This window comes from Sorex araneus, chromosome 1, assembly GCF_027595985.1.
Source record: "Sorex araneus isolate mSorAra2 chromosome 1, mSorAra2.pri, whole genome shotgun sequence".
Taxonomy (NCBI): domain Eukaryota; kingdom Metazoa; phylum Chordata; class Mammalia; order Eulipotyphla; family Soricidae; genus Sorex; species Sorex araneus.
Genome location: NC_073302.1, coordinates 446,179,519 through 446,197,939, shown reverse-complemented (window position 1 = coordinate 446,197,939; position 18,421 = coordinate 446,179,519). Strand labels below are relative to the sequence as shown.

The following is an 18,421-nucleotide window of genomic DNA, read 5'->3' as shown; positions in this document are numbered from 1 at the left end:
CAGCTCCTGAAGTCCCTGCCCCTCTCTGTGGAAGGGCCACCTCTCACCCGTGCAGTCACTGAGGCCCAAGACTGCCTGCCTGGGCCTGGGTCCCTCTTAATAGTGCCCCAATAGAGCAGGTCTCAGGGCCACCCAGCTCCAGGCCCCACTATGTCCCTGGCCCTTCCCCCCTTCGCAGAGGACGGAGGTTGCCTGGTGCGGCTCTTGCGGCAGATTTGCCTTGCTCAGGTGCCGGCGGAGGCGAGTGAGATCAGCCACCAGGACCACAGACCCTCCCCTCACAGCTCTGCACCCACAGCTCAAGTCTCCGCACTAACAGCTGCCACACCCGTCAGAGACGGCCCCGCAGCACCCAAGCACACAGCCCACAATGACCCGTGCTTCTATAGGCTAAGCATCCCCAACCTCTGGATACTTCATGCAAACGAGGGTGTGTGGGAATCACCAACCAGGCCGCGTAGGGCTATGCCGGGGGTGAAGGAGGGTGAGGGGAGCGGGGTGTAGGGGCCTGGGCTGGGGTCCACGTGTCTTGCTTTCTGATGAACAAAAATACACCTAGTGCCAATGACGGGGGACAGAAAGGGGAGGAAGTGGACACTGGCAGGCCCTGATCCTACCCAGCGGGTGTGGCAGCGTCACGGAGCTGTGGTAAGGGCCAGTGACTGTCCACCTCTTCTGGGTGCTGTGTCCCCCCGTACTCTGTCCCCACCCAGCTAGCAGGGCAGTGGGGGATTTTCCTCTCATTCCATCCCTCCTTTATCCCGCCTCCCGTCCACTTGGCCACACACTGACCATCTGTGACTCAGTGGACACCCGTGGGTCCAGCAGCAGTGACCAGGTGGAGGGATCTGGGTCTCATCTGAGCATCTCTGTGTAAAGAACACACAGAAGAAAGGAATTCACATCTTGGAGATGTAAAAGGGTACGACACTGAGGGCTGGAATGGGAGATCCGGGCTGGGAGCGGCTTTGGGTGCAGGGGCAGCCCCCGGCCCACAGGCCCCCCAAGTACAGGGCTGGGGGTAACCACTACACACCACTGAGTGTGGGCAAATGCATGGAGGAGGGGCCGGAATCTATAGATCAGAAAGTCAGTGGTTTACTCCTGCCATAATATGTAAATGTCACATTTTAAATTTTTATTAAAACACTGTGATTTAAAAGTTGTTCATAATACAGTTATATTTTTCAGGTGCAATTTTCCACACCAATCCCACCCCCAGTGTGGCCTTCCCTCCACCGTGATCCAGTTTCCTTCCCACCCACACACCTGCGCCCTCAGCAGGCACGTAACAAATTCGCTTCATATTAATTGTTAACAAAATTACGAATGGAAAGATCACAAAATAAATAAGTGTTGATGGTAGTGATTGGCTGCTTTATGATTATAATCTATGTAAATAAAGGAATTCCAATCATTTAAAACTATATAATCTAATATCTATTCTCACTAAATCAGTTTTCAACAGTGGCATAGAAAGTGCATTGAATTTATTTTATACTTTGGTCTCATGGTGATAATAGTGATGTCTTCCATGTCATTAATAAAACTTTACTTTTAATTCTTTGCTAGATTAATTCTTTTAGTTTGCAATAGAGAATTTAGTAAAAGTGAAGAGAATTAGAAAAGTTAAAGGGAAAAAACTGAAGAGGCCCATTAAGTATAATGTCTTATCCTAAGAAAGGGATTACGGTTTAACATTAGAAAATATCATATATAGATATTCTTAAATGTCTACACTAATAAATAATAGATTGCAATAAACACCTCTATGGATGTTTGGGGCCAGAATGACAGTACAGAGGGTAGTTGTTTGCCTTGCATGTGGCTGGCTGAGTAATTCTGAGTGCAGAGCCAGGAGTAAGCCTTGAGCACTGCTAGGTGTGGCCCAAAGCTAAAAAAAAACAACAGTACTCTGTGGATGTAAAAATAACAGGTAAGACCTTGAATATTCAATATATAGAAGATGCTAATTCATTATTCACGTTCATACAGTCCCTCAGAAGCCGGGCAGAAACACGTCTTTCTTAATCTAGTTGAGGGCAGCCTCAGCACGTGAGGAGGCCAGACCCAGCCCTAGTGCTGGGGAGTCCGTCTGTCTTCAGGGAAGCAGGGAAGCTCCTCGGTAAAACTGGCTTCAAGGCAATGGATTCCCTAGGCTGTTGCTTGTCTATAAAGTCTGTATCATTCCTTCAAATCTGAGTGATCTAGCGGGGTACTCCTGGGGACGTTTATCTGTGGAGCTCGAGTACAGAAACCCTCAGACTGAGTGTCAGGGACCGTGAAGGTGAGTCCACTGACAGGGCAGAGGTCAGGAGCGGAGGCTGTGGGGTCTTGCCTTCAGGGGAGGCCTGTCAGAGTCTTCATCCCAGGGAGCCGGTGTACCTGGAAGGGTGTGACGGCTTGTTAAGGCGCTTGTAAACTTATTCAAGAGACAAAGGAGCTTTGCTTTCCGTCTCTGACTTGACTGTGATCAGAACACTGCGATGCAGAGTGGGGCTGACCAGGGAGTACCAGCTCTCGGGATGAAGAAAGGGCAGGGAGGGGCTGGAGCAATAGCACAGTGGGTAGGGTGTTTGCCTTGCACGTGGCCAACCCGGGTTCGAATCCCGGCATCCCATATGGTCCCCTGAGCACCGCCAGGGGTAATTTCTGAGTGCAGAGCCAGGAGTAACCCCTGTGCATCGCCGGGTGTGACCCAAAAAAAACAAAAAAGAAAGTGCAGGATGTGAGACTTGACTTGTTCCATGGAACAAGTTGTTTCTTCCTGTGCTTTTCTAAAACGCAGTGAAGCAACCTCTTTGTTTGCATTTGGGCCACACCCAGTGACGATCAGGAGTGACTCCTGGCTCTGTACTCAATGAATGACTCCTGGCAGTGCTCTAGAGACAATATAAAATGCCAAGGGTAGAACCAGGGTTGGCCAAGTACAAGGCAAACACCCTCCTTGCCTCACTCTGGGCCCTAGAAAAACACCTCTTGTAACAACTTGTGTCACACAAGTTGTTTTGATTAAGTATCAGTGTCTGTCGCGTGAACCTGAAGAGTCCTGATGTTTTTTGATATGGTTGAGAGCAAACTTATAAAGCTGACAATGTGAGGGACAATTCCTGAGGCGTGTCTCTGAGTCCCAAGCTGGGCCTCTGATCCACAGGGAACTCAGGAACATCGACAAAACGCTCACTTGAGTCCCAAATCAGGGAAACCATCACATTCTAGTTTTACCTGAACATTAATTCACTGTCATTCTGAGAGGGGGGCTTCAGAGTTGGGATGAGCATAGGTTGGTGAAGAGCTACACGCGGGTGATGTTACAGAAAATATTGCTGAGTCATCCCTGGGTACGCTCAGGCCTGCAACTGTCCCTGAACCGGGAAACTGTGATTCCAATGAATGGAACTTCAGTCCCACCTCAGCCCTGGGGAGCCCGGGGTGAAAGGGGGTCACAGAAGAGCATGGCGCTCTGAGAGAGCAACATTCCCGGGAGACGCTGCCCAGGTCAAGTCCAAAGCTGCTCACAGGAAGGACTGAGACGATAAACACAGGTGCTGGCTGACAGGCTGAGGGGTCCCTGTGCTGGGGCCTCCTGGAAGATCTGCTGAAGCCGCCCTCCCTCTACTGCACACTTGGCCATGGACGTTTGGCTGCCTGGCTCACCCCACATTCTGAGGAATCTTCTGGGGTGTGTCTGGGTCAAATGGTGCTTTTCTGCAACTTTTTTTTTGTCACTCCTGGATCCGCACTCAGGAATCAACCCTGGCGGGGCTCAGGAGACCATATGGGATGCTGGGAATCGAACCCGGGTTGGCCGCGAGTAAGGCAAACGCCCTACCCGCTGTGCTATAGCTCCAGGCCCCTAAATGGTGCTTTTCTGTACCCTTCAGATGATACTAGCAGACATTTGTGTAAAAACCACCAACTGCTGCGTCTTTACCTCTGGCCAGGAATCTGTGCTCGATGCCAGTGGACATTGGGAAATAGAAGTGCAGGACAAACCACAATATCCACATGGGGGAAAATGAGGGGGCACCCGGATTTGAACCGGGGACCTCTTGATCTGCAGTCAAATGCTCTACCCCTGAGCTATGCCCCCACACCTGTTGGATGGGTCTCAGAGTCATCTTTACCCAGAGTCACCCTCACACCCCACAGCACAGGGCAAGCTTCCACTCATCTCTCCACGCTGGAAAGACCAACCAGTGACCCTCCCCAACTCCCCCAACTCTGTCTGTGCATCCCCAGGACCCACCCTCACAGGCAGCACCTGCCCCTCCCCACTGTCACTGGCTTCAGCACCACAGTGGCAGGGACACTGCTGGGAGGACCCTCAGGATAAATGTGTCCTCCTTTCCTCTTTGATACAACGCACAAGTGACCATCACACAGCTCGTGCCACCTGTGACCTGCACTGCACAGAAGGTGTCTCTCCACTGGGACCATCGTCAAGGGGCGGGGCCTGGGGGACTGAGAAACTCCTTTCCGCCCCGCGTGCAGGCGTCCTCCCATGAGGCTCACGAGGAGCCCAGACCCCGGGGCTCACAGCTCTGGGTCCAGCAGGGAACCCTGAGCCGCAGCGGGAAGTCCTTGCCGAGCCGAGCCCCCATCCCCAGGACATGCGTGCTCTAGTGGGGATACTCTCTTATTCCACGTGTCCTTGGCCTCTTTGGAGGGAGCAAGAGACTCTGGACCCACCCGGCAGTGCTCAGGGGTCCTGGTGGGCAGGAGAACAGGTAGTTCCCCTGGGGATGCCAACTGTGAGCTGTTCACACTTGCCCTGTGAACTGTCCCTCAGCCTGATCAGAAACTTTACAGTCAATTTCCCAAAGATTAGAATAGAGAGCAATCTTTTCTACCTGTTCCTGTCCCGGTCGAACAACCATTCTGGGTTCATTTTAAAATTTATTTACTTACATGATAAACTTATCTCATATATGCTCTCACATACCAAGGTATGATATTATTTAGCTTTTTATATAATTTACAGTAAGTGTAGCACTGTCATCCCGTTGTTCATTGATTTATTTGAGTGGGCACCAGTAACGTCTCCATCGTGAGACTTGTTGTTACTGTTTTTGGCATATCGAAATGCCCGGGTAGCTTGCCAGGCTCTGCCATGCGTGTGAGATGTTGTAAATCTCTTCCTCCGTCTTTTCTTGGTTTAGATTATTTTCTGTTTTTAACCATGTGAATTAAAATTAGCTAATAGTCGCAATTGAAATGATGAATTCTGGTAGACCTGAAGTCAGAAATATTCCATCACTCCTAGCACTCACAGAGGAGACCCCCTAATTCCTGTCTCTAACAGTTAATGGAGGTATTTTGTAAGAACTTTTAGGTCTGTGGTGTCTCGGCTGACCCACAGCCTGACTAGTACCTGAATGACCGTACCGTGGTGCCCCAGACACGGGATCAGCCGAGATTGAAGTGTCTGTTCTGCTGGGAAATCTTGCCGCCCTGGGGCTCTCTACTGCCATATCCCACGTCACTCACCATAGTGGGGCCCCTGAGCCCACAATATTCCTGAATTCAGGGCAGTGGGAGCGAGGGGAAGAGTCTCTCCCCGTGAAGTTGCTGCAGCATTGCCAGGATCAGAGCGGTGACGCCACAGAAAACAAGATGGGGCCAAGTTAGTTCCCTGACTGGATAACTTAAGTACCAAAAGGAGGGGGCACCCGGATTTGAACCGGGGACCTCTTGATCTGCAGTCAAATGCTCTACCCCTGAGCTATGCCCCCTGGCATGTCCATGTGGCCTGATGAGCACCTTTCCCTGTGAGTCCCTGTCACTGGGTGAGTCAGGCCGCTCCCCTGCCCACTCTCAGAAGCTGCCAGACCTGCCTCCTAGGAGCCTCCTTGATGCCCAGTCTCAGGGGTGGGTGTGCAGAGGGCAGAGACGGGGTCTCTGTACCCCTCCCTTCCCGTGACCCCTGGTTTGGCTCAGGTGCTTTCAAGGGCTCCATAGTGACCCTAAGGTCCTACGTGTACCCCAGTCCATCCCTCTGTCCTTCAGCGAGGATGGACATGACCTGAATCCCAGAGTCCCGATCTCCAAGTGTGGGTCTGTGGGACCCACATGCAGTGCCCAGCCTGGGCTCCCGGGACAGGAGCTGAGCGAGCTGCCGGCCTTGAGTCGGGAGTTAGACTGGGAGCTGTGCGGGCACAGCAGTGCCCAGAAATTTACCATGTGGCCAGAGACTTCTTGTCCATCCCGCTGGTACCACAGTATCTTTCTAGGGCAAACCCCTCATCTCAGGATGAAAAAATTTTGATATCATGTGTCCAAAGTCTTTGCATTTAGAACTTTGGAGATTTGGTTTCTGCACCTCCTCATTTCAACTTCTCAACTTATCATTAAAAAATATTTCTCATTTTCAGTTATTTCTTAGTCTTTTTGACGTCTTTTTCTTAATGAGAAAGTGGGCCAACTTTACTTTTTAACTTTCTTTTGAATTTTTCAAATTTTCAATTCACTTTTTTTAAAATTTATTTTTTAATTAGTGAGTCACAGTGAGCGTACAGTTACAGATTCACACATTTTTGTTCTTGTTTTTCCCTCATGCAATGTTTAAGAGCCCATCCCTCCACAAGTGTCCATTCTCCACCACCCATGAACCCAGTATCCCTCCCACCCCCCCAGTCTCATCTCCCCACCTCACCCCGACTCTGTGGCGAGGATTCCAATTTGATATCTCTCTTTCCTTTTGGGTGTTGTGGTTTGAAATAGGGGTATTGAGTGGTCATCCTGTTCAGTCTCTAGTCACTTTTTTATTTTACTTTTAAACTTTACTTAAACCCTAGTTTAAATGAACCTTTTTCCACTTTTCAATTCACTTTTTGTTTTAATTGAATCACCATGTGGAAAGTTACAAAGCTTTCAGGCTTAAGTCTCAGTTATACAATGCTCAGACACCCATCCCTTCACCAGTGCACATATTCCACCACCAGAAACCCCCGTATACCTCCCCCACCCCGCCCCCACCCCCACCTGTGTAGCTGATAAATTTCACTTTACTTTTCTCTTTACTTTGATTACATTCAATATTTCAACAAAAAAACCCACTATTATTTTTTTGGAGTTCCCCCCACCCCCAAGGTCAGACCTGTTGGAAAGGAAGCGTTTGATAATTTGTTTTCCATTGCTAACAGTGAAGAGATATGAGGCTTTGGATTTCTGTATGTTAGTAACTAAGTGCAGGGAAATCTCTGCCAGAAATTGCATCACTGCAAGCTCGTACCTCCCTTTTGGGGTCGTCATAAGATGGCGGCCGGGGCCCAGTTCACAGTCTAGAGACATTTCTGCAAGAAGCTGCTGGTGCCCAAAGTAGTTTAGCTGCCCTCCGGGGCCATGGTCGTGCAGTAGTGGAGAGCTCAATTCACTTTTTAATTTTACTTTTTAACTTTATTTAAATCATGGTTTAAATAAACTTTTTAAACTTTATTTAATAAACTCTATTTAAACCATAGTGTACAAAGTCGTTCATGACACAGTTATATCATCTATAATTCTTTTATTATAGTTTAGGTTATATGGTTACGGCAGTGTGTAAGTTTGAAAGTTCTGATGCACCGGGATCCAGCACACCGACCACCCACACACATGCCCAAGAGCTTCCCTAGCTTCTCCTGTAGAGCGTAGGATGGTCATGACTGGGAATCAGATTCCCTTTGCCCGTCAAGGCAAGGAGGGGGTGCTGAAAGTATAGGTCAGCAGGAGGGGGCCTGGCAGGGTTTGGCTCCTGGGACCACCTGGTTCTCCAAGATCTCTGAGGGGTCCTTTAGCTTCCGTGGCACTGTCAGTGAAGGCAGCTCTGAGTCCCCATCCTGGTCTCTGAACTGCCTCCCTGCTTGGCTGAGAAGCTAGTTGGTACAGGAAGTGATTTCCATCCGGGAAAATTGAAATCAGCCAGAGGAGGGTGAACTGAGGCAGTGAGGAAAGGAAACGGGATATGCAGAAATAAGTGACAACTATATGATTAGAAAGATAAAAATGGGAGGGGCCACCTAGAATTTAACAGGGACTTCAGGATCTACAGTCAAGTGCTCTACCCCTGAGCTATATCCCACACCTGTCAGCTGGGCCTAATAGTCACCTTCTCCCCAGAGTCACCCCCCACCCACACATGGGGCACGTTTCCACTCATGTCCATGACGGAAAGACCAACCAAGGTCCTCTGTCAACTCCCCCAGCTCCACCTGCGCCATCCCAGGGCCCCACCCCTCAGAGGCAGCATCTGTCCCTCCCCACTTGGCACTGGCTTCGGCACCCGGGGTGATGGGGACATCATTTCTGGAGGAACTTCAGGATAAACGTGTCTCTGCCTCTTCGACACAACACACAAGTGCCCACCGGCAGCTCCTGCCCCTGTGACCTGCACCTGCACAGAAGGTGCCTCTCCACTGGGACAGACATCCCGGGGGCGGGGGATTGTGCAGGAGGCTTCAGGGGACCGATAAACTTCCCTCCTGTCCTGACTCAAGGAGTCTCCTGGGAAGCTCACGGAACCTCCTCCAGCTCAAGGACTCTGTGTGACTTGAGTCTTCTGTCCTTCCTGAAGGGACAGCCAGACTATCTGGGATCCTGGTAGGAGTGTGGGTCCATTTTTTGAAACTTTTATTTTGTTTTGTTTTCTTTATTAAAATTTTATTTTCAAAAGTTGTTCACAATAATGGATTGCATTCAATATTTCAACACCAATCCCACCACCATTACACCTTCTCACCACCGTTATTTCAAATTTTCCCACCACCACTTAAGCCTGCCCAGCAGGCAGATGCTAGATCATTTACTTTGTATTGCTTGTTATGAATAGCATGAGACGTTTTGTGGCTGCGTGTGCCAGCAATTCTAAATTTTTAAATAATTCAGATGTGGAGAAATCTCTACAGTGAGCTGCTCAGTTCCACGATTCATTTGTGAGTCTCTGGATCACGGCCATTAATGTGCTTAATGGAACCTGGAAGCAGTTCGTGGGCGTGACAACCCGACCCCAAAGGGGCGGGGAGATGGGAATGACCAGCCATCCCTGATCCCTTGAGGCCTGGAGTTTGCAGTCACTGGTCCCGCGTACCTGGGTTTCTCATCGGGTTCTCTAAGTTTGCGGCCACCGGGATTCATAGGGGGCAGGTGGAGGGTCGAGCCAGGTCCCAACTGAGGCATCCCGGTGAAATCACCTGGTGCAGGGTCCGGAGGGGTCTGTGCAGCGAGATGCTCAGTTCTGAGATCATTTGTGAGTCTCTGGATCATGTGGGGCCATTTTGTAAGCTTGGCCAGCTGCTGGGCTAAACAGAAGGCAAGGGGAAAGGGTGGGGGTCCTGAGACCCCGTCTCTGCGCTCTGCTGACCTCACTGCCCTGAGCCCAGCTGCAGGCTGCAAGGAGGCTCCTAGGAGACAGGTCTGGCAGCTTCTGAGAGTGGGCTCACCAGTGACAGGGACTCACAGGGAAAGGTGCTCATCAGGTAGTATGGACATGCCAGGGGGCATAGCTCAGGGGTAGAGCATTTGACTGCAGATCAAGAGGTCCCCGGTTCAAATCCGGGTGCCCCCTCCTTTTGGGTCCTAAGTCATTCACTTGCAGTTTAGGAGACCATTGATGGCCAGAGAGCTCATTCATGGCCTCTGGGGGCCCCTTGGAGCCCCCTCCCAGGCTGAAGCAACCCTCATGTCCCTCTCTGAAGGAGCCCCTCTCACCCCACTAAGGCCATTGAGGCCCCAGGGCTTCCTCTGGTTCCCCTCGTTAGCCCCACCCCCACAGAGTAGGTCAGGGCCACTCAGCTCTTGTCCCGTCCCTCTTGGACACCCTCCCCACTCCCAGCAGACACGTGCTCGGCCAGGTGCTCTCCTGCAGTGGACTGAACCTCCTTTGGCTCCTGTGCAGGGGAGAAAGAGCAGCACCCAGCCTGCAGGTCACAGGTCCCGGGGCAGCACCCCCAGCGTCTCTGCTGTGAGTCCCTGTCTCTGTGACCACAGCAGCCCCGCTCAGTGCAGGGACAAGGACCTGCCAGGCTGGGAGCTGCTGTATGGGATGAGCATCCCTTCCCTGAGCTGGGGTCAGATGTTTTTTGTAACAGGTCAGTGAGCTTGACCTACAAGGTCTCATATGCCCTATGAAACTAGGCACTGTCCACAATAGCCTGTTTCTGAAAATAACCCAAGTGCCCGAGAACAGACGACGGGTGGAAAAAACAATGGTACATCTATACAATGGAATACTATACAGCTGTTAGAATAAATAATGCCATAAAATTCTCTTATAATGCATGGGCATGAAGAGTATCTCTCTAAGTAAAACAAGTTAGAAGGAGAAGGACAGACATAGAATGGCTGCACTCATTTCTGGGACATATAAAAATAGTATTAGATGAACACCCAAGGACAGTAGAAATAAGGGTCAGGACAAGTGGTCAACAGTTAGAAACCTGCCTCTAGGACTAGGAGAGAGGGCAGTTAGAATAGAGAAGGACCACTGTGACCATGATGGTTGCAAGGGTTCTCTCTGGGTGGGAGATGCGTGCTGAAAGTGAGCAAAGGACCCAACAGGATGGCCTCTAAGTATCTTATTGCAAACTTAATGCCCAAAGAGAGAGAGGGGGAATAGAGAGAGAAAGAGAGAGAGAAATAGAGAGAGAAGAAAAGTGCCTGTCAAAGTGGCAGGCTGGGGGGCCAGAGTGGCGGGAGAGATACGTGGAATATTGGCGGTGGGAAAGGTACACTAGTGGAGGGCTGGTTGTCAGAACATTGTATAACTGAAACTGGATCATGAAAGCTTTGTAACTGTATCTCATGGCTATTCAATTAAAAATAAAAAATAAATGAAAAGAAGAAAATAGGCGATGTGTGAGCCCGTGATGGAGCGGATGTGAGTGTGGCGCACTGTTCCTCTCTCCTCGTTTCCTCTCGCCGTGCAGGGCGCCCGTGCAGGGGTCCCAGTGCTGCTACGTCCATTTCTAGGAGCCAGGATCTCAGTGGGGCTGTAGGTGGGAGTGAGGCTGAGAGTCTATCAACATGGGGCAAAGTGAGGGGGCACCCGGATTTGAACCGGGGACCTCTTGATCTGCAGTCAAATGCTCTGCCCCTGAGCTATGCCCCCACACCTGTTGGATGGGTCTCAGAGTCATCTTTACCCACAGTCACCCTCACACCCCACAGCACAGGGCAAGCTTCCACTCATCTCTCCACGCTGGAAAGACCAACCAGTGACCCTCCCCAACTCCCCCAACTCTCTGTGCATCCCCAGGGCCCACCCTCACAGGCAGCACCTGCCCCTCCCCACTGTCACTGGCTTCAGCACCCACAGAGGCAGGGACACTGCTGGGAGGACCCTCAGGATAAATGTGTCCTCCTTTCCTCTTTGATACAACGCACAAGTGACCATCACACAGCTCGTGCCACCTGTGACCTGCACTGCACAGAAGGTGTCTCTCCACTGGGACCATCGTCAAGGGACGGGGCCTGGGGGACTGAGAAACTCCTTTCTGTCCTGCGTGCAGGCGTCCTCCCATGAGGCTCACGAGGAGCCCAGACCCCGGGGCTCACAGCTCTGGGTCCAGCAGGGAACTCTGAGCCGCAGCGGGAAGTCCTTGCCGAGCCGAGCCCCCATCCCCAGGACATGCGTGCTCTAGTGGGGATACTCTCATTCCTCGTGTCCTTGGCGTCTTTGGGAGGGTGTGACAGCTGCTGTTAGTGCTGCGACTTGAGCTGTGTGGACGGGGCTGTGAGGGGAGGGTCTTGGTGCTGGGGGCTGATCTCCCTCGCCTGCGCCGCAGCTGAACAAGGCAAATCTCCTGCAAGAGCAGCACCAGGCAACCTCCGTCCCCAACCTCCGTGGGGACGGGCCACGGATGTAGTGGTGCCTAGAGCTGAGTGGTCCTGAGACCTACTCTGTAGGGGCGCTATTAGGATGGACCACAGGCGAACTGAGCTACAACCCCATGCCGCCCGGGGAGGGGGAAGGATTTTCTCTCCTCACGCTTTCTTTCTACAGGGGAGATAGCAACGGCAGCAGCAGCGCCCACACGGCTTCCGCCATCTTCTAGAACTCACAACCCAGAGGTACGAGCTTGCAGTGACGTGGCACGCAAGAGATCATGGGATGGGGGTGTTACCGGCACGCTCTCCGCCCAGATGAGATCCGGAGCAGCCGCGCACGACACGGTCGGCCCCTCTGCTCCTTAAAGACTATGAACCGGAGGTCTACTAACCCATTTTTGGCACCCAGAGACTTGTAGTAATGCATCTAGACTGTGAACTGAGCTAAAATGTCAGAAATCCAAAAGTTCATATAATCTTCATTCTCAGCAATGGAAAACAAATTATCAAATGATGCCTTTTCAGCAGGTTTGATTGTTGGGGGGAAATTCCAAATAATTATAGTCAGTTCTCTGTTGAAATATTGAATGTATTCAAAGTATAGAGAGAATAGAATGAAGATCATTAGCCACTCAGGTGGGGGGGGTGGCTGTGGGAGGGGGGTATATTGGGGTTCTCGGTGGGGGAACAGGTGCACTAGTGAAGGGATGGGGGTTTGATCATTATATGACTGAGACTTAAACCTGAATGCTTTGTAACTTTCGTCACGGTGATTCAATAAAATAAAAATTTAAATATATATATATATTTTGCTATGTAATTGCTAGTGTAGTATCTATAGAGTCAACTCAAATGATATAATTGTTTACAAGTTTACAAAAGTGTTAGTAAAGTAATTAAAAGTGTAGACTACAAATTAGAAAAATTATTTGGAGATTTTTAAAAGTTTGTAAAAATGAACCACATTTAAAATAATACTTATAATATTTAATATTTATCAAATTCTCTAAATAAAGCTTCCTGGTTGCATTTCTAAAAATAAAAAAGATGGACCAGCGACATGGGGTCCTGGGCCTCAGTGACTGCATGGGTGAGAGGTGACCCATCACAGAGAGGGGCAGCAGGAGCTGCAGCAGCGGGGAGGCCCTGGGGGCCCCAAAGACCATGAGTGGGGCTCTTTGGCCCTCAGTGGGGCCCCTAAACTTTGAGTGAGAGTCTTAGGACCCAAAAGGAGGGGGCACCCGGATTTGAACCGGGGACCTCTTGATCTGCAGTCAAATGCTCTACCCCTGAGCTATGCCCCCTGGCATGTCCATGTGGCCTGATGAGCACCTTTCCCCGTGAGTCCCTGTCACTGGGTGAGTCAGGCCGCTCCCCTGCCCACTCTCAGAAGCTGCCAGACCTGTCTCCTAGGAGCCTCCTTGATGCCCAGCTCAGGGGTGGGTGAGCAGAGGGCAGAGACGGGGTCTTTGTGCCCCTCCCTTCCCGTGACCTCTGGTTTGGCTCAGGCGCTTTCAATGGCTCCATAGTGACCCTAAGGTCCTACGTGTACCCCAGTCCTTCCCTGTGTCCTTCAGCGAGGATGGACATGACCTGAATCCCAGAGTCCCGATCTCCAAGTGCGGGTCTGTGGGACCCACATGCAGTGCCCAGCCTGGGCTCCCGGGACAGGAGCTGAGCGAGCTGCCGGCTTTGAGTCGGGAGTTAGACTTGGAGCTGTGCGGGCACAGCAGTGCCCAGAAATTTACCATGTGGCCAGAGACTTCTTGTCTGTCCTGCTGGTACCAAAATATTTTTTTAGGGCAAACCCATCATCTCAGGATGATAAAATTTTTGGTATCATGTGTCCAATAGTCTTTGATTTTAGAACTTTGAAGATTTGGTTTCTGCACCTCTTATTTTAACTTCTCAATTTATCATTAAAAAATATTTCTTGGGGGCTGGGATAATAGCACAGCGGGTAGGGCATTTGCCTTGCACGTGGCGGACCCGGGTTCGATTCCCAGCATCCCATATGGTTCCCCGAGCACCGCCAGGAGTAATTCCTGAGTGCAGAGCCAGGAGTAACCCCTGTGCATCACCGGGTGTGACCAAAAAAGCAAAAAAAAAAAAAAAAAATTCTTGTTTTTAGTGTATTCCTGATAAGTCTTTTACTTAATGAGAAAGTGACCCAACTTTACTTTTCTCTCTTTCTCTTGAATTTTTCACATTTTCATCCACTTTTTATTTTACTTTTAAACTTTCTTTAAACCTTAGTTTAACTATTTCATAGTTTAACTTATTTCAACTGTATTTAATAAACTTTATTTAAACCAGTGTGCAAAGTTGTTCATGACACAGTTGTTTTGGAGATTTAAAGTCCCAACCCCATTGTCCCCAGCAGTGACCTTCCCTCCACCACTGTCCCCAGTTTCCCGCCCACTCTCCAACCTGCTTTGGCACCCGGGGTGGCGGGGACATCATTTCTGGAGGAACTTCAGGATAAACGTGTCTCTGCCTCTTCGACACAACACACAAGTGCCCACCGGCAGCTCCTGCCCCTGTGACCTGCACCTGCACAGAAGGTGCCTCTCCACTGGGACAGACATCCCGGGGGCGGGGGATTGTGCAGGAGGCTTCAGGGGACCGATAAACTTCCCTCCTGTCCTGACTCAAGGAGTCTCCTGGGAAGCTCACGGAACCTCCTCCAGCTCAAGGACTCTGTGTGACTTGAGTCTTCTGTCCTTCCTGAAGGGACAACCAGAATATCTAGGATACTAGTAGGAGTATTGGGTCATTTTTTTAAACTTTACTTTATTTTTTATTTTTTTTAAATTTTATTTTCATAAAGTTGTTCATAATAATGGATTGCATTCAATATTTCAACACCACTCCCACCACCATTACACCTTCCCACCACCGTTATTTCAAATTTTCCCACCACCACTTATGCCTGCCCGGCAGGCAGATGCTAGATTATTTATTTTGTATTGCTTGTTATGAGTAGCATGAGATATCTTGTGGCTGCGTGCTATAGCAATTCTAAAATTTTAAATAATTACTCACTGTCACTGTCATCGATTTTCTCAAGCGGGCATCAGTAATGTCTCCATCGTGAGAATTGTTGTTACTGTATTTGGCATATTGAATACACCACGGGTAGCTTGCCAGGCTCTGCCGTCTGGGCAAGATACTCTCGGTAGCTTGCTGGGCTCTCCAAGAGGGGCGGAGGAACCAAACTGGGTCAGCCACGTGCAAGGCAAACGCCCTAAAATCTCTGCAACAATCTGCTCAATTCCAAGATTCATTTGTGAGATTATTAATGGATCATGGCCATTAATGTGCTTAGCTGGTACCTGGAGGCAGTCTTGGGCGTGACAACCTGGACCCGGAAGAGCTGGGAAGATGGGAATAACCAATTCACCCTCGACTTCTTTTTCTTTTTTTTTTTTTTTTTGCTTTTTTGGGTCACACCCAGCGATGCTCAGGGATTACTCCTGGCTTTGCACTCAGGAATTGCTCCTGGCAGTGCCCGGGGTCGGCCGAGTGCAAGGCAAACGCCCTACCCGCTGTGCTATCACTCTGGCCCCCACCCTTGATTTCTTGAGGTCTGGAATTTGCATTCACTGGTCCCACGTACCTGGGTTTTTCATTCGGTTCTGGAAGTTTGAGGCCACCAGGATTGATAGGGGACAGGTAGAGGGACGATGCTGCTCCCGTCTGAAACACCCCAGTGAAATCTCCAGGTGCAAGGTCCAGAGGCATCTCAGCAGTGAGCTGCTCAGTTCTGAGATTCATTTGTGACTCTCTGGATCAGGTGATAACATTTTGTAAGCTCGGCCAGCTGTTTGGCTAAACAAGAAGGCAAGGGAAGGGGCGGGATTCTGAAACCCCTGTCTCTGTTCTCTGCTGACACCAATGCCCTGTGCCCGGGCTGCGGGCTGCAAGGAGGCTCCTAGGAGGCAGGTCTGGCAGCTTCTGAGAGTGGGCAGGGGAGAGGCCTGACTCACCCAGTGACAGGGACTCACGGGGAAAGGTGCTCATCAGGCCACATGGACATGCCAGGGGGCATAGCTCAGGGGTAGAGCATTTGACTGCAGATCAAGAGGTCCCCGGTTCAAATCCGGGTGCCCCCTCCTTTTGGGTCCTAAGTCACTCACTAACAGCTTAGGGCCCCACTGATGGTCAGAGAGCTCATTCATGGCCCTTGGGGGCCCCCTCCAGAGTGCTGGCTTAGGCTGGAGCAACCTGCATGTCCATTTCTCTGAAGGGGCCTCTCCCACACCACTATGGCCACTGAGGCTCAGGGCTGCCTGGGGTTCCCCTCCATAGCCCCCACCCCCACAGAGTAGGTCAGGGCCACTCAGCTCTTGTCCCATCCCTCTCGGCCACCCTCCCCACTCCCAGCAGACACGTGCTCGGCCAGGTGCTCTCCTGCAGTGGACTGAACCTACTTTGGCTCCTGTGCAGGGGAGGAAGAGCAGCACCCAGCCTGCAGGTCACAGGTCCCGGGACAGCATCCCCAGTGTCTCTGCTGTGAGTCCCTGCCTCTGTGACCACAGCAGCCCCGCCTCAGTGCAGGGACAAGGACCTGCCAGGCTGGGAGCTGCTGTATGGGATGAGCATCCCTTCCCTGAGCTGGGATCAGCTGTCCTTATGGAAATGAGGGACCTGGCATCAGGTCACATAGGCCCCATGAAAATAAGACTATGCACTATTCACAATAGCCAGAATCTGGAAATAACATGAGTGCCCGAGAACAGAAGACTGGTTAAAAAAAAAACTATGGCACATCTATACACTGGAATATTATACAGCTATGAGGGAAAAAATAATGTCATGAAATTCTCTTCTTAATGCACAGACATGGAGAGTATCTCTATAAGTTAGAAGGAGAAGGACAGACATAGAATGGCTGCACTCATTTGTGGGATATAAAATATACTATGAGACAGACACCCAAGGACAGTAGAAATAAGGGTCAGGATGAATGGTCAACTGTTGGAAACCTGCCTCTAGGGCTAGGGGAGAGGGCAGTTAGAATAGAGAAGGACCATTCTGACCATGATGGTTGGAAGGGTTCTCTCTGGGTGGGAGATGCGTGCTGAAAGTGAGCAAAGGACCCAACAGGATGGCCTCTAAGTATCTGTGTTGCAAACCATAATGCCCAAAGAGAGAGGAGAGAGAGAGAGAGAGAGAGAGAGAGAGAGAGAGAGAGAGGAAAAGTGCCTGTCAGAGTGGCAGGCTGGGGGTCCAGAGTGGCAGGAGACACCGGGAATATTGGAGGTGGAGGGGTGGGCGTGGAACATTGTATAAATGAAACTGGATCATGAGAGCTTTGTAACTGTATCTCATGGCGATTCAATTAAAATAAATGAAAAGAGGAAAATAGGCGATGTGTGAGCCCGTGATGGAGCGGATGTGAGTGAGGCGCACTGTCCCTCTCTCCTCGTTTCCTCTCGCCGTGCAGGGGCCCAGTGCTGCTACGTCCATTTCTCGGAGCCAGGACCTCAGTGGGGCTGTAGGTTGGAGTGAGGCTGAGACTCTGAGACTGTGCTCAGGGCCAGGACAGTTTGAAGGAGGCTGGAAGGAGGTAGAGGGCAGGGACACCTCTGGGCCCCTGTCCCATGGGGCTCCTCAGCCCAGTGGGAGACAGGGCGCCTGCCCGCTGCAGACAGGAGGCGCCACACTCTCGGGGTCTGCGTGGGCTGGCGTCAGAGCTGCCCCTGTCCAGGTCAGAGTCCAGGGAAGTGCTGCACCCACCCAGCGCCTGTTCCTGACCCGTGAGAGGGGGGTTCCATCCCCAAGGGGGGCATTGAGACTGTCCTGGAGGGACAGGGCTGTCCCGGGGCAGTGCCCAGGTGGACTCTGGTGCTGTCCCAGGGTCTCTCCAGGTCTGGGCTGTCTCCCGGCTCCACCCCCACCTCGGTACTGATGGGGCCATTCTCTCCCCAGCACCTGCAACTGCACACAAGGATGGGGGGTCCCAGCCCCGCCAGCCTGAGCAGGACTCTGAGAGGGGCACCAGCCCATCCCCAGAGCCCGTTCCTGGGCTTCTGTACATGGTGTTTCCTTCTGGGTCCGAGAGCTTCTCCCTCAAAGCCCCATTCCTGTCCCCAGCACCCTGAATCTGCCCAGGGCCTGCAGCTGGACCCACTGCCCATCTCTGTCCTGACTCTAGAACGGGGGTCACAGACGCCCCTCAGGCACCTCAGGGGAGGGGGACAGTGGTCGAAGTCAGGGCATGAGGGGCTTCTCTGCAGGGAGAGACAAGACTCTCAGTGAGAAGACCACCCCCCCGCCGTCTCGTGGTCAGGAGGAGACAGAAGGTCAGTGTCAGGAGGGTGGGGGTCTCTCTGGGCTGAGCAGGGGTGAGGGGAGCTGAGGACTCTGCTCAGTTGGGGCCTGGGCTGGGGTCCACGTGCCTCACTCTCTCCGCTCAGCAAAATGCACCTAGTGCCAATGACAGGGGACAGAGATGGGAGGAAGTGGACACTGGGAGGCTCTGATCCTACCCAGCGGTGTGGCAGCCTCACGGAGCTGTGATACGGCCAGTGACTCTGTCCACCTCTCCTGGGTGCTGTGTCCCCACACTCTGTCCCCACCCAGCTAGCAGGGCAGTGGGGGGATTTTCTTC

The 18,421-nt window shown here is 51.4% G+C and overlaps 6 non-coding genes across 6 annotated transcripts; 2 read left to right on the top strand and 4 right to left on the bottom strand.

Moving 5' to 3' along the window:
• Nucleotides 1-4,021: 4,021 nt before the first annotated feature.
• TRNAC-GCA (transfer RNA cysteine (anticodon GCA)) lies at nt 4,022-4,093 on the bottom strand. The gene has a single exon. It is a non-coding gene; the product is annotated as a tRNA-Cys (tRNA).
• A 1,570-nt stretch (nt 4,094-5,663) lies between these two features.
• On the bottom strand, nt 5,664-5,735 carry TRNAC-GCA (transfer RNA cysteine (anticodon GCA)). The gene has a single exon. It is a non-coding gene; the product is annotated as a tRNA-Cys (tRNA).
• Nucleotides 5,736-9,472: 3,737 nt separating this feature from the next.
• Nucleotides 9,473-9,544, top strand: TRNAC-GCA (transfer RNA cysteine (anticodon GCA)). Its single transcript has one exon. It is a non-coding gene; the product is annotated as a tRNA-Cys (tRNA).
• A 1,470-nt stretch (nt 9,545-11,014) lies between these two features.
• Nucleotides 11,015-11,086, bottom strand: TRNAC-GCA (transfer RNA cysteine (anticodon GCA)). Its single transcript has one exon. It is a non-coding gene; the product is annotated as a tRNA-Cys (tRNA).
• Nucleotides 11,087-13,037: 1,951 nt separating this feature from the next.
• Nucleotides 13,038-13,109, bottom strand: TRNAC-GCA (transfer RNA cysteine (anticodon GCA)). Its single transcript has one exon. It is a non-coding gene; the product is annotated as a tRNA-Cys (tRNA).
• Nucleotides 13,110-15,848: 2,739 nt separating this feature from the next.
• On the top strand, nt 15,849-15,920 carry TRNAC-GCA (transfer RNA cysteine (anticodon GCA)). The gene has a single exon. It is a non-coding gene; the product is annotated as a tRNA-Cys (tRNA).
• The last annotated feature ends 2,501 nt before the right edge of the window (nt 15,921-18,421 follow it).